Consider the following 15,976-nt stretch of genomic DNA (forward strand, 5'->3'; position numbering starts at 1 on the left):
CGGATTGAGTTTTCCATCGGATCGAGTTTCCCTTCGAATCAAGTTTCCCCTCAAAACCAAATCTCCACCGAATTGATTTCCCCTTCGGATCGTAATTCCCTTAGGGCTAAGTTTCCCTTCGAATTGATTTCCCCTTCGGATCAAAAATTCCCTTCGGACCGAGTTTCCATTCAGATCAAGTTTCCCTTCAGATCAAGTTCCCCTTCGGATCAAAATTCCTTTCAGATCAAGATCCCCTTCGAGATGAAATCCCCTTCAGGCCAATTACTGCACTCGGGTCAAGATCGTCCTCAAGCCAAATTCGCCTTTGAAACATCACACTGGTATCAAAGCAATTGCCTTCGGATCGATATATCCTTCGGATTGATTTTCTCCTTCGAATTGAGATTCCCTTTGGACCAAGTTTCCCTTTGGATCAAGTTCCCGTTCAGATCGAAATCCCCTTCAAACTCACCCTTTAGATCGACATTCCCTTCGGACCAAATTTACCTTCCAATCAAATTTCCCCTCAGAACCAAATCCCCACAGGATTGACTTCCCCTTTGTCGAGATTCCCTTCGGGACAAGTTTTTCTTCGGATCAATTTCCCCTTCAAGTTGAGATTCCCTTTGGATCAAGATTCCCTTCGGATTGACTTTCCCTTCGGATCAAGTTTCCCTTCAGACTAAGTTTCCCTTCGGATCAAGTTTCCCTTTGGACCGAGATTCCTTTCAAATCAAGATCCCCTTCGCAACAAAATCTCCTTAGGGCCAACTATTACATTCAAGTCAAAATCGCCCTCAAGCTGAGTTTGTCTTCAGAACATTACAAAGCTCTTATGTTAGTTTGTCCACCTCCGTCGAGTTAAACTATGAAAAAATAAGAAAAGAGAGTGTGTGCCCTTATCCTAAAATGTGATTAAGAAATGAAAGAGAAAAGATAGTGGGAATATAGTGAGCCAAAATGATAGTGAGACTGCTAAAATGGAATAAGATTCTAAGTGCAAAATATAACAACTAGAGTTCTACGATTGTAAAGCTGAATATGCGGGACATTAATGAAACTTTCTAGTAAAAAAATGCTTACTAAGCCTAGCATGATCAATGGAGGCAAAAAAAGTTGTAGGATGTTGCTAAAGTTTCCATGTAGTTCTTGTTGTGTTGGAGTCTTCACATTCATGCTGAGAATGCTGACACAGAGCACAGATTTTTGTGTGGTGCACTAGAGTATGAACAACAGGAGCAACCAAATTCACATCTTCCCCTCAAGAAACATGAACAATTCTACACAGAGAATACCAACATGGCTAAACAGATAATCAGTTACAAACATATATCAAAATTACAAAGATTTACAAATATATTCAAATCAAAGCAATAAAATGGAAAGGAAAGGATTATATTTGTAAACTCTAGAGTGGTTGATGATCTTCTCCAAGAAAAATCTGCAGCTATAAAAAAACAAGGAAATTGTTTAAGGGTGTTTGGAAGCTTTTCACAAGAGCTTCAGTTATTATGGTAGTCTTTCCACCTTCATCAATATACAATATGAGTGTGCGCTTATCCTAAAATGTATCTAAGAATTGATAAAGAAGAGACAATGTGAATATCGTCGGCCAAAATGATAGTGAGAATGCTAATCAGAAATGAGATTCCAAGTGCTATATATAACAACTAGAATTCTACAAGAATAAAAATGAAAAAACAAGAACTGAACCAAAAATTTCAGTAAAAATTAGTTACCAAGCTTGATGAGAACAATGAAAGCAAAAATGTTGTAGGTTGTTGCTGACTTTGCAGGTAATTAATACAATGCTAGAGTCTTGTCATTCATGTCAAGAATGCCATCATAATGCACACATTTTTGTGTGATGCACTAGAGTATGAACAACAAGAGAAATCAGATTCACATCTTCCCCTCAAGAAACCAACCCAATTCTGCAGAAATACTAGCCAAATTGCCAGATAGATCATCAATTCCTAACATAAATAAATATTACAAAATTGATCAATATCTTCAAATGAGAATAATATAGTGACAAGGGAAGATAATATTTTCAAACTCTTTTGGCGTTCAATATATTCTGCAACAAAAACTTGTAGCTATCAAAAACAAGAAAAACTTTAAGGCTTTTTAAGAGCTTTTAATGAGAGGTCTAGATCATATGATAGTCTTTCAACCTCCATGATGATAAAATACAAAGAAATAATAAAAGAGCATTTTCTCTTATCTTAAAATATCTCTAGGAATTGAAAATCAACCAACAATATGAATATAGAGAGCCAAAATGATTGTGAGAAGGCTAATAAATAATAAATGAGAAGATAACAATTTGGACTATTCAATGATAGAGATGAACAATAGAAGAAGTTAGCAAAAACTAACAGTAAAAATTACTTACTAAGCTTGATGAGAACAATGAAAGCAAAAATGTTGTAAGATGATGCTAAACATTTCAAGAAATGAATATAATACTAGAGCCTTCAAATATTTGATGATTTATTTTGGTTACTGATGAAATGTTCCATGTGTTATAAGGAACAACATAATATTCTCAAAATTTCTCATGCCTGGTCTAGTCACCAAATTTCTCTATCTATATACTTTGCAACCATTGGTTGCGCTTGACATATTGTTGAACTTGTACAAATGTCTATTATTTAATACGACAATTACTTAATTGAAAACAAAAACACCCACAAGCAGAAATAATATCATGCTACATATTTTAAATATTGAATGATGAAACTACAAGAGATGCAGCAGCTAATACATGCATCATACTTTAATTTGATATTATCAAGCGGCATAACGATTAATACATTAGAACAATGTACACAAAGTCTTATGTAGTCTGAAAAATGTAGAATTGAAGTTTAAGTCAATCATTGAGTTACAGAGTATTATAGGTGAAGATTTACAACCTCAAATTACAAAGGAAAAGTAAAAGTTGATGTGCCATCTTCACATTTCAAATTGTGTCTAATAATTTCAGAGATATTTCCAGCCCTATCAAATACCCAAACCATGAAATGCGAAACAATTATCCACATCAGACAGTACCAAACTAGGAATGACTATCGTGAGCCAAAACAATAGTGAGAGGCCTAATAAGGAAGAAATGAATACAATGCTAGAGTCTTCTACATGATAAAGAATGTCAAAAAACTAATCCATATGCTAGTAACAATAGTGAACAATGCTAAGAGAGAATTGAAAAAATGTAGAGTAGAATGATATTTTTTCCCACTGGAATCAAATGAAGACTGAAAAGGGAGTGGTCTAGCAATTCAGATTTGCTCCAAAGTTGTACTTCAAAGTGGGTGACTGGTAACTAAAATGCTTGAAAGGGGAATTAAAATCATGAACTATCTCAACAACTAGCGAATTATATGCATGTTGTGTGAGCATCCAAACAATTCTAATTCAACAAACATAAAAACATTAGGAAATTACATATATATGACAAATGTAAAACAATGAAAAATTGCACGAATATACAATTTGTCATTACATTTTGCGGCTTTCGAAACTAAGTGAATATGCATGCTAAACTATAGAATAGAACATATTGAAAGAAAATAACATTACAAAACACAAAAGCAATACCATGCAAGGAAAAAAGGTTCTTCAAGCAAGGTAATGGTGCTTGCAAGCTAAGAAAGTGAAAAACAAAGGTATTGGCAATTACAAAGCTACATAAGTAATAAATTTAGAACAACATAAAATACATGCACAAGACAAGGATTAATCAACTAAAGCTTACAAAACAAATACGTTAGCAAATTGTATAGCCTAAAAAAATAAACAAATACAAAAGAATAATAATATTGCTGAACGCAAGAATAACACAAAAAAAATGAAAAAGAGAAACAAAAAGGATTATTCATGCTCAATGTTCCTAGAAAGAAAGTCATGTAAAGTTCAACAACAAGACCAATATGAGGGATAGGAACCATTAAATACTTTCATGAATCAGAAGTATTACAAACTAAGTTGAAACATGACCATGAAAAATATGTAAAACATTAGGTCAGATGAAGCGCACAAGCTAGCAATGGTTATTGCAAGGTGCCTCATATTCTACCAAAGTGGTTCATAAACTATACAACTAGAAAGATATCTCACTAGGTGACTTACATACCATCTCATTGTAATGGAGACAAAGAACACAGACATCCACATTACCTGCATGCCCCACCATAGGACACCAAAGGAAACAAGGAAAGAGAACCTATAATAATTTTATTCAAACATCCAAATAAACTTAAGAACTACGACAACAAAGATATGGCACAACATTCTCTACTTAGATGAAAAGTGCACCAAAGGGGCACAAGGCAAACCAAGAAACATAAGTACACTTGAGCAAGAACACATCATTGGCCAAGCGAGGTGACAACAATGGAAGAATAGCAACGAAGTTGTAATAACAACTTCTCTTTTTTGTGCGTAAAGTTGTGTTATCTCTCGGTAATAGTTAAATATGTGTTTGAAAGATGTTAGTTACCAAAGGGAGATATGACACAACGGTTGAGTCGCAACCCTTCAGGTAGCATATGTATGCTTTGTCATTTGAATTGTTAAATATGTACTTGAGACAACCATTAATGAAATATATAGTTGTCATTTCCTAAAAAAATGTATTTATATTTACTTTTGTGTTATGCTTCTATTTTCGTAGCAAGTATTAAACTCAGTTTACTATAACTAGTAAACACTCTTGAGTGAGCGCACATGACTTGGTTAGCCTATTCCTATTCATCCTAATAGGCCAGCATGAAGAAAAAAGAGATGATACGTTAGTCTTGTCAATTAATTTCTACTGGTCGAGAAATAAAATATTGAGTTATTATTTTATGCGATTTTTTATTATTATTTTGTGAGCAGAAGTCACTTTATGTAAAAAAACAAAAATAGAAAACTAAAGTGACTTCATTTATAAAAATTGACAATAAAGTCATAAAAGGATTTTATAAAAAAGAAAATTAAATAAATTGAAATTTTAATCCCACATTTCAAGTGGAAGCTCAAAAAATGGTTTGGAGGTCTTCATAAAGGAGCCTCATCACTCTACAAGATTATTGTGCAATTACTTGATAACTCTTGATAGTTCCTTGTATGAGAGCGGCAGAAGTTTCTAACAATAAAAGCCCTTGGAAATTTGTAGGTTTGGTGGAAACTCAACCCTATTGTTAGCTAGATTTATCCAAAATTAAATATTGAGCTTATACGCAGAGTTTTTGACACAATAATAGAGATAAATAGAAAACTAGAGATTACTTGAATCGATGTAATCTCTTTGGTTTTGAGTGATCACTTGGAAAGCATTTATGGAAGTGATTGCTAATGGGATTAGAATTTTTTGTGATGTGTTTTATTTAATACGAATGTTTCTACAATTGGAATGGCTAGGGTTTGAGGAAATAATGCAAATTGGGATTAACACATCAAAAGGCCTATATCATTTTCGAATGGCAAAGGTTTGGTGCTGTTTAGCCATCATATCAGTATGTAACGGCATAGGTTTTCATAATTAACATGTATACTTTATATGGCTGCATTTGAAGTAAACATTTTTAGGTTTTAGAAGTTTGTCGAGGTTTTGGTCGCTTGCATTCTGAATCAAATTTGTTTGACTTCATCAACTACATTGCAGATCATTCCTTCTCATATCAAGGTGCACATGACATATTCTAGAGCACATGCAAGAATATAAGCAAACAAGGTATGTGAGGAATCAAATCAGACTTTTTGAATAACAATACAATGCATTTTCCTCATGTTAACACAGTATGATAGCACTTACATTAGACCTGACATTAGGTATAATCAATTCTAAAATATTTATAACGCATTATCATTTCTTTGGGATTATGTTGTCAAGTTTAGAAAAATCATTGTTATCTCTTTCTATGCAATTTTATTGGTTTCGGCAATCAAAAAACACCCAAAAAAATTTTAAATGATCACAAATCAGAGTATAGTGAGTAGTTTGGTAAGTGTTTCATGACATCTCAAACATCTAAAATTGAAACAACTAATTTAGATTTTGCAAAAGTTCTTACAGAAACCACTCTCCACGAAGAACGATAGAATTTAAAAAGGGAAATGACAACTCTAACAATAATCGACACAACCACAATCATTGCCTCTCATGAAATGGCCAGAATATGAATGGATTGTCAACCTCCAATCCACACAAATTGGATGACCAACTTGAGCCCGAACTCTTATGATGCAATCCGAGGATCACTAGCTCCAACAACTTGCATATTACATCCAATTGTGATGTGGGAACACACAAGTGGAAAAATAAAGGCCCTAGCACAAACAAACCACAACGAAATGCCAAAGACATCATAGGAAAGGTCAACAAAGCATTCTGACCTAACAAGACTTCACAGAATGCTTAATACTTCTTTCTACAAACTAGGTTTTCTCATCAGTCCTAGTAGTGATTATCCACTTCCTATGGCCACTGGCACGTAAAAAAATGCAATCAACACCACTAAAACTTTATCACAACACACAAAAAACTTCAGTGTCCCTTGATTCTAAAAACCACAATAGCAATTTTGATGCACTTAAAGCACTCCTCTGGGGCCTCAAAACCCTTTCTGATCCTAGCACCAAACTAAGGTACCCAAAGTGCACATATGTGGCAACCCATAACACGAGCATGCCTAAAGGACACTTGCAATGCACATTAATCCTCTAGACCCTTTGGGCTCCTCTCAGTGCTCTAGAATCCATCATGGATCCTAGTGTATCTAGCAACCTAATTTCACAATGTTCTCTATTTTGCATTAGTCTCCTAACCAATGATAAAACTAAAGTTAAGGATGGGTCCAATAGACACTCCAAATACATTCAAGTAGAAAAAAGGCCCTTCAAAAGTGCTAGGAGCAAAAAAATGTCAAAATGGACTAAAGGACAAAGTGAGCAAACTACCCCTCAAATATTTGGCACCACATAGATCACCACAAGGAGTTATGACAACAATTCGAGATGTCTAAAACACCCTACAGGGAAAATCAACAAACTAGTATGTCAATTTTAGTGACTAGAACACCATCCAAGGCATATCAAGACTCTACTATGTCAATTTTAAGTCTAAAGTAAGATACTTACTTTACGTAATCATTATTGCATATTAAATTGAAAGGAAATAATGCATTCTCAATTAAGCTCAATACCAACAGCGACAAATACAAACTACATTAATTCATTTCATTATCAATCAATTACATCACCGTTCATGAGGAGTGTTGAATATACATATACGTCATTACATGTCTTAGATTCAAATAATCATACATTACATGCACAATCCAATATTTCAATAAACAAAGTCCCAACATACCAAGATATCTACATCTCCAAACTATAAATGCAGAAGCATTACACCCTCCCTCTCTAGGAATAAGCTTACTCTTGGAATCCTTCAAAATCCAAGCATAGGTCCATGTCTAGTTTTTGATCCTAGAAACATGAAAAAAACACAACAACAGCCATTTGAGACTCCTTGAATCCAAACCTCCGCATAAAAATTCTCATATGACATAATTGAACCAACAGCAAGGGCCGACCACACAATTCACAACTTCAACAAACCTCAAACTGCTCCTCTCGGACTACCGCAAGAGTTATGAATTCCATCCAACCACCAAGAACAACATAAAAGCATGCTACATTACCTATGCACAAGGAAACAAAATTTAACTCTTTACATCTTTCTTAGACCAAGACACTTAACCTTTAAGAACATAAGCCAAAAGTCAAGGGGAGAACATCGTCCCACAAGATTAGAAAGAACAATCCTATTAATCTAGCGCATGCATCACTTCTAGACACAATCTAATTTGCCTAATCATCGCTCTAGAATAGTGATGTTCTCCTTAAAACATATGATTCCATTCAAAAAACTAGGGTCAATATGGGGTTTGTAGAAGCGACAATCTCAAATGATGCCTCTCAACAAAGTGGTATCCACACCATGGAGCCTTAGAAACCCCGAAAACTTCATAAGTCAAGAGCATCCACTCCAAGGAGGCTTAGAAACCCTAAATACTTCACAAGGGAACACCACCAAAAATCTTGCACAAAACATAAGAGAAAAACATGATTTCTCTCTCACTAATAAGCACATGGAATTCACATAAAACAATTATTTGTAATGTCCCCTTTTTAGTGACGTGTTATTTTTCAGTGAATTTGCCTATCATGAACTCTCGTAGGTAGATGTTTTTGGTGAGAGAGTCATTCTGATGATTATTTAAGGATTGGATGGTCTTATTTTCTCTTGGAGAGATGGGGTTTATTATATTTTTATTTTATGTGTTATGCGGGGCCAAAATATTATAATTTTTAGTTGACTTGAACTTTTTATTTTATACAGTTACTTTTTATAAAAGTGCATTATAAAGGGATTTCATAAGAATATTTTATGGATACTTCTAGAAGTTCTTAGAGGCTTCTTGGGAAAGTGAATAAATAGGGTGCTTGGCCTCTCATTTGGACATCCCAAGTTTTGAGTTTACACTACTTTTCTCTTTGAGCATTTGTCATGCCATCTTGGTCTGCAGATTGTCATTTGATCTTTGGGAACAGAGTCTCCTAAGGATTTGCATAACTCAGGAGGTGAAATATCCTTTGAAGGGTTGCACTTTGGAAGTGGTATTTAGCTGCTTTAAGTTGAGCTTATTTGGGCTTTTTCAGTAGGGTTCGATTTTCAACCTGGACATACATTTTTGCTCATATCTCACTATTGGCTGGGAGTTTGATTTTTATTTTTTGGGAGAATTTTCCTTGGAGCCTGGTGATTATTTCTATATCATTTTTGGCACCTTTCAGCCCAGCATTTATTTTGCCAGGAGCCGTACCAATCTATACATGTACGACTGTACCTGCGAGCCGTACGGTCAGCAAATTGTAGGGCAGTTTGGAGTTGCATTTTCATCATTTCATCTTCAGCATTCAATCTCCAGCATTTTCTCAACCCAAGTTCTTACATTTCAATTTGTAGTTGCAACAAAATTCTCAGTTGCATTCAGCCAGTAAAGGTTTGTTGTAATGTGCCATGTTGTAATACCTTGAGATGAAAATCGCATATCATATGTAAAAGCATCCGGTTATCATTGAATGAATATATTGGCACTATTTTACATCAATTATTTGAATAGATTTGTTGCACAACAATTTCCTTTATTCAGCATTTTACTTTCAGCAATGTATTTAGTTTGCATGCCAAATGTTTGATGAAATTCCACAGTTCAGTATTAGTGGTTTTTAGTGGCCTATTGGTAAGGGCCATTACAGTGGTATCAAAGCTAAATCCTTCCATCCTGAGGGTTTAGCAATCACATTCAGCCACCTGGGGTTGGCTCTCATAGATTTTACACTCGTAGGCAAACTTTGTTTGACAGGGAACAAGATTTTGACAAGCAACCATACACCATGTGTGACAGACAAGAGCATAGCCCACCAAGAGACAATAGGAATGAGGATCAGGAAACAAGAGAATTTTTCAAAGCAATGGTTTCAAGACAAGAGCGGATGGCTCAGGCTTTGCAAGCACTCACCACCATGGTTGAGCGCATGAACCCATAGGACAGATGTAATCAAGAACAAGATAGGGGGACACTAGAACAGGATAACAGGAGTGTAGCAAGTTCACAAGGTGCTCCTAAGCACAGGTCATGGTCTGCAAATAGGCCTATACGTCCTAGATTCCTCAGAGAGGTGACCCTTGAGGCAGTAGAGGATTATATGCCAGAGGATTTTTAGGATGATCTTCAAGCTGCAGATGTAGAATGACAGACACTACCTCCACATGTTCATGAGTTGCTGAATTTTGATCGCTACCTGAGTCAGAGAAGAGAGCACATGAGGAGTAGCAGGCAAAACTGGAGGCCTAGAGGAGGTCAGGATAATGAGTTGTAGCAAGCTGCTAGCAAGCTCACTTTGCCATCTTTCGACGGCAGTGGACAAATGACAGCACAAGCCTAGATCCATAAGTTAGATACATTCCTAGCATTAAGGCCTATGTCAGAGACGAATGCTATCAAGTATGTCACTTTACTTTTAGAGGGCACAGCACACGATTGGTGGTCACATGGTATGGTTACATTGCAGCATAATCAGGTGACATCCTATCAGGATTTTGTGGATAGATTGGTAGAGCGCTTTGATAAGAAAGACCCAGAGGTCTTCTTCCGTGATCTTGCACAACTGAGACAAACAGACAATTTAGAGGTCTACATCAGTGAGTTTCAAAGATTATTGGTGATGCTACAAGATGTGTCCGAGAGGAGGTTGGTTATACTACTCAGTTAGAGGTTGTCTAAACCTCTAAAAGGGTTGATCAAGGCATTCGATCCCCCTTCATTGCAAGAGGCTATGAGGAAGGCACTAAGCATGGAGCTCACAGCACCCTCTAGCAGGTTCACCTCCAAGAACACTTTTTCATTCAAGGACAATAAGAAGTTTGATAAAAACAAGGGCAAAAAAGGTGATACCAAGGGTAAGTCTACTGCACCTTTGGATATGGAGACACTGAATGACTTGCGCAAGAAGAAGCTATGTTTTTACTACAAGGGTCCCTACGACAGAGATCATGATTGTCCTATGAGGCCTAAGGGGAAGGCCAACAGGGTTATGTGGGCTTACTACGAGGATTTTGATTTTGATAATTCTGGACATGAGGTTGATCATAGTGATGCAGAGCCCAAGCCAGAAGCAAAAGCTCCAAAGACTATGGAGGAGCCCGAGTTGCACTTCCAAGAAGCATGCTTGTCTAACATTCAGTATGAAGGATCTTTTAGATTGCGTGGTGTTCTAGCAGGGCAAAGAGTTATTACTTTGGTTGATACTGGTGCTATGCACAATTTCATTGATGCACGTTTTGTTGAACGTCGTGGTATTATGACTGAGGAGTTTGAGGGACTACAAGTATAGGTTGTCGATGGTTACACTCTTAAGTGTAACAAGATGGTTAGAAATTTTCCCTTGCACCTAAACAACTATGAGTTCAAGGCGGACTACCATGTTGTCAACATGGGTGATCTAGATATTGTTCTCGGGATGGAGTGGTTGCACTCATTGGAAGAGGTCACCTTCAAATTGAAGGATATGGAGATTAAGTTTGAAGTGAATGGGAAGCAACACATTTTGAGAGCCATCAGGGATGGAGACATCAGGACCATTTCCTTTAGATGGCTGGAGAGATTAACTAGACATGATGACATTGAGTGGGCAACCGTATGTATTCTCATGCCTACACAGGAGGAACAGCATAAGACAAAGTATCATCCAAACATACAGAGTTTGAAAGTGAAGTATGATAGGGTTTTCAGTGACATCCCACCTGGCAGACCACCAGACAGAGGTATTGAGCACATCATTGAGTTGGAAGAGGGTGCTAAACCCGTGATGATTACACCATACAGGCATCCTAAGAGGCTCAAGGATAAGATCGAGAAAACCATCAAGGAGCTTCTTGCGATGGGTCACATCAGGCCTAACAAGTCTCCTTTTGCTTCTTCGGTTGTGTTGGTGAAGAAAAAGGATGGTACATTGAGAATGTGCATTGATTACAGGGTGCTAAACAAAAGGACCATCAAAAAAGGCACCCCATTCCACAGATTAATGAGTTGATTGATGAGCTTCACAGTGCATGTTACTTCACAAAGATTGATTTGAGATCCGGCTACTATCAGATCAGAGTTAGAGAGCAAGATATTGAGAAGACTGCCTTCAGATGTCATTGTGGGCACTTTGAGTTTGTGGTCATGCCATTTGGGCTGACCAATGCGCCAGCTACTTTTCAGTCCACCATAAACAGGGTTTTTCGTCACCAGTTGAGGAAGTATGTGTTAGTCTTCTTTGATGATATTCTGATTTACAGTCGGTCTTGGCAGGAGCACATGGAGAACTTGGAGACAGTTTTGGGGATCTTGCAATCGGAGTCCTTGTACGCCAAGGAGTCCAAATGTGAGTTGGGCATGACAGAGCTATTGTATTTGGGTCACATCATTAGTGCAGAGGGAGTAAGGATGGATCTTGATGAGATTCGTGCTATTATGGATTGCCCTCCTCCAGAGAACCTGACACAGTTAAGAGGGTTTCTTGGGTTGTGTGGTTTCTACTGTAGATTTGTCAGTGGGTATTCACGCCATGCAACTCCTATGATAGATTTGTTGAAGAAGGGAGCATTTGTTTGGACACCTGAGGCACAAGCTTGTTTTGAGAGATTCGAGGAGATCATGACTACATGCCCTTTGTTAGCATTACCCGACTTCTCGAAGCCATTTGACCTTCAATGTGATGCATCTGGAGAGGGTATAGGTGCTATTCTGATGCAGGACAAGCACCCCATTGCATTTGAGAGTAGGAAGCTCCATGGGCCAGAGAGATCATTTAGTATATATGACAAGGAGATGTTGGCTATTATACATGCATTGGCTAAATTCAGGCAGTATCTAGTGGGTGGTAAGTTTTGCATTAAAACTGACCACAATAGTTTGAGACACTTCCTTGGACAGAGAGATCTCAATGACAGGCAGCAAAAGTGGGTTAGTAAACTGCAGGCTTATGATTTTAAAATCTCCTATGTGAAAGGGACTCAGAATGTGGTAGCAGATGCATTGTCACGTAGACCACATCTCAGTGCTATGATTCAGATATCAGAGGATTGGAGGCACTTGATCATTGCTAAGTATGCTAGAGATTCATGGGCATCTAGGATTTTTGATGGGACAGTTGTTGATACCAGGTATACACTTGTGGATGATTTGATTATCTACAAGAATAGGATATTCTTAGTCCTAGGATCGAAGATGAAGCGTATTGTTATGAGAGCACTTCATGAATCACCTATAGCTTGATATCCTGGATACTTCAAAATGTACAGGCAGGTACGAGAGCAGTTCACATGGAAGGGGCTCAAGGAAGATGTGTTGCAGTACATTAGAGAGTGCCCTGTTTGTCAGCAAAACAAACAAGAGCACACCTTTCCAACAGGGCTCCTACATCCACTTCCCATTCCTGACAGGAAGTGGGAATGTATATCCATGGATTTCATTAAGGGCTTGCCTAAGGCCCAAGGGTGAGATTGCATCTATGTGGTGATATACAAGTTGACGAAGTATGCACACTTCTTTCCCATCACTACTACTTACACGAAAGTGTAGGTGGTTGAAGTCTTTTTCAAGGAGATTTTCAAACTACATGGGATACCTTAGAGCATAGTGAGTGACAGGGATAGCAGGTTCTTGAGTCATTTTTGGCAAGAGGTGTGTCATTTATGTGGCACTGAGCTCACACCTAGCACCAGTTACCTCCCGCAGACTGATGGGCAAACAGAGATAGTAAATAAGTGGGTGGAGGGATATTTGAGAAACTACGTGGTTGGTTAGCAGAAAGCACAGGTTGGATTTATTTATGTTAGTATTTCTATAATACTACCTATCACATGTCTATTCAAATGACTCCTTTCAGAGCACTATATGGCTATAATGCACCGAGCTTTGTTGATTTGCTTATGAGTGATGTTAGAGTTCCTCGTGCTAAGGATTTGCTTCAGGAGAGCAAGGACATTGTTGATGCTCTCAGAGATAATATTGCCAAAGCACAGAATCAGAATAAGCAGTATACAAATCAGAAGAGGACCCAGATCATGCTGCAGCCTTACCAACAGTCTACTCTCAAGAAGAGGGGGTCAAAGAAGCTTAAGCCTAGATACTATGGTCCTTTTAGGATTGTCAAGTAGATTGGTGAGATGGTTTATGAGCTTGAGCTTCCAACAAATAGTAGAGTGCACAATGTTTTCCATGTGTCACGACTCAAGAAGGCATTGGGTCAGCATGTTGTGCCTTTAGCAGTTCTTCCTCTATTGGATGATGAAGGGAAATTGGTTCTTGTTCCTGAGTACATCATTGACAACAAAGAGAGACAGCTTCGCAGGAGAACTATCAGACCGTACTTGGTGAAGTGGAGAGATTTACTCGAGGAGGATGCCACATGGGAGGGAGAAGATATTTTGCAACATCCAACTTTGAGATTGCTTGAGGGCAAGCAATTTCAAGAGGGGCGGACTGTCATGTCCCCTTTTTAGTGACATGTTATTTTTCAGTGAATTTGCATATCATGGACTCTTGTAGGCAGATGTTTTTGGTGAGAGATTCATTTTGATGATTATTTGGGGATTGGATGGTCTTATTTTCTCTTGGAGAGATGGGGTTTATTATATTTTTATTTTATGTGTTATGCCGGGCCAAAATATTATAATTTTTAGTTGAGTTGCACTTTTCATTTTATAAAGTTACTTTTTATAAAAGTGCATTATAAAGGGATTTCATAAGAATATTGTATAGATACTTCTAGAAGTTCTTAGAGGCTTCTTAGGAAAGTGAATAAATAGGGTGCTTGGCCTCTCATTTGGACATCCCAAGTTTTGAGTTTACACTACTTTTCTCTTTGAGCATTTGTGGCGCCATCTTGGTCTGCAGATTGTCATTTGATCTTTGGGTATGGAGTCTCCTAAGGATTTGCATAAATGAGGAGGTGAAATATCCTTTGAAGGGTTGCACTTTGGAAGTGGTATTCAGCTGCTTCAAGTTGAGCTTATTCAAGCTTTTTCAGCAGGATTCGATTTTCACCCTAGACATATATTTTTGCTCATATCTCACTATTAGCTGGGAGTTTGATTTTTATTTTCTAGGAGAATTTTCCTTGGAGCCTGGTGATTATTTCTATATCATTTTTGGCACCTTTCAGCCCAACATTTATTTTTCCAGGAGCCATACCAGTCCGTACATGTACGGCTGTACCCGTACAGTCAACAAATTGGAGGGCAATTTGGAGTTGCATTTTCATCATTTCGTCTTTGGCATTCAGTCTCCAGCATTTGCTCAATCCAGGTTCTTACATTTCAGTTTGTAGTTGCAAGAAATTCTTAGTTGCATTCAGCCAGTAAGGGTTTGTTGTAATGTGTCATGTTGTAATACCTTGAGATGAAAATCACATATCATATGTAAAAGCATCTGGATATCATTGAATGAATATATTGGCACTATTTTATATCAGTTATTTGAGTAGATTTGTTGCACAACAATTTCCTTTATTCAGCATTTTACTTTCAGCAGTGTATTTAGTTTGTATGCCAAGTGTTTGACGAAATTCCACAATTCAGTATTAGTGGTTTTTAGTGGCCTATTGGTAAGGGCCATTACATTATCGCACAATGAATACACTTACAACAAACAAAGAGAAAATGATTCTTGATACAATAAGACATTACTCAATGATACTCTATGCAAATACATACTATTTGCAATGCGTCTAATGAATAAAAAGATCTCAAAAATATTCTAACAGTTTAGCACGGAGGACAATTAATCCACCTATTAATCTAATTAATCAGCATTCACATATAGCACATTCTCTAGAGTGTACTTCCTTGAACATACAATCATGGGTTCATAATGAGCATGATAGAGAACAACACTTGACACAAAATGGGACCAGAAATTTCAATCATTTGGAATAGCTACCAAAAGGTTTAAAATGAGAAACCCAAGAGGGGGAATTATCAATTTCAACACTATATCATAAAAAATGTTGATTTATGATAGCTTCGATCAGATTAATGCAGATCTATTTGCAGTGTTTGCACATATATATATATATATATATATATATATATATATATATATATATATATATATATATATATATATATATATATATATATATGTGTGTGTGTGTGTGAATGTATGTTTCACATACATATCTCTGTCATAACAAGTCAGAAAATATACCAGCTTCATATCTAATTAAGTTGAATCATGTGCATAATATATATATTCAATATCTTGTATATGGATCGATTATATTGGATTGAGTTAGTGAACACTAACTAATCGTGACCTTTCACTATTAAGAGTCATGACCGATCCTAAAGTTGCTATTGAATATAATATATATATGCTTTTGG

The 15,976-nt window shown here is 37.0% G+C and overlaps 1 long non-coding RNA gene across 1 annotated transcript in view; it reads right to left on the reverse strand.

Annotated features, from left to right (window-relative positions):
- Positions 1-1,690: 1,690 nt before the first annotated feature.
- LOC149533165 (uncharacterized) overlaps positions 1,691-15,976 on the reverse strand; it is a 70,043-nt gene continuing 55,757 nt past the window's right edge. Inside the window, exon 2 of the long non-coding RNA XR_016356818.1 lies at positions 1,691-2,062. This is a non-coding gene — a long non-coding RNA (uncharacterized LOC149533165). The remainder of the gene's footprint in view (positions 2,063-15,976) is intronic.

The sequence above is a fragment of the Cupressus sempervirens genome, chromosome 10 (assembly GCF_028749045.1).
Source record: "Cupressus sempervirens isolate cs-2001-9-10 chromosome 10, ASM2874904v1, whole genome shotgun sequence".
Classification (NCBI taxonomy): domain Eukaryota; kingdom Viridiplantae; phylum Streptophyta; class Pinopsida; order Cupressales; family Cupressaceae; genus Cupressus; species Cupressus sempervirens.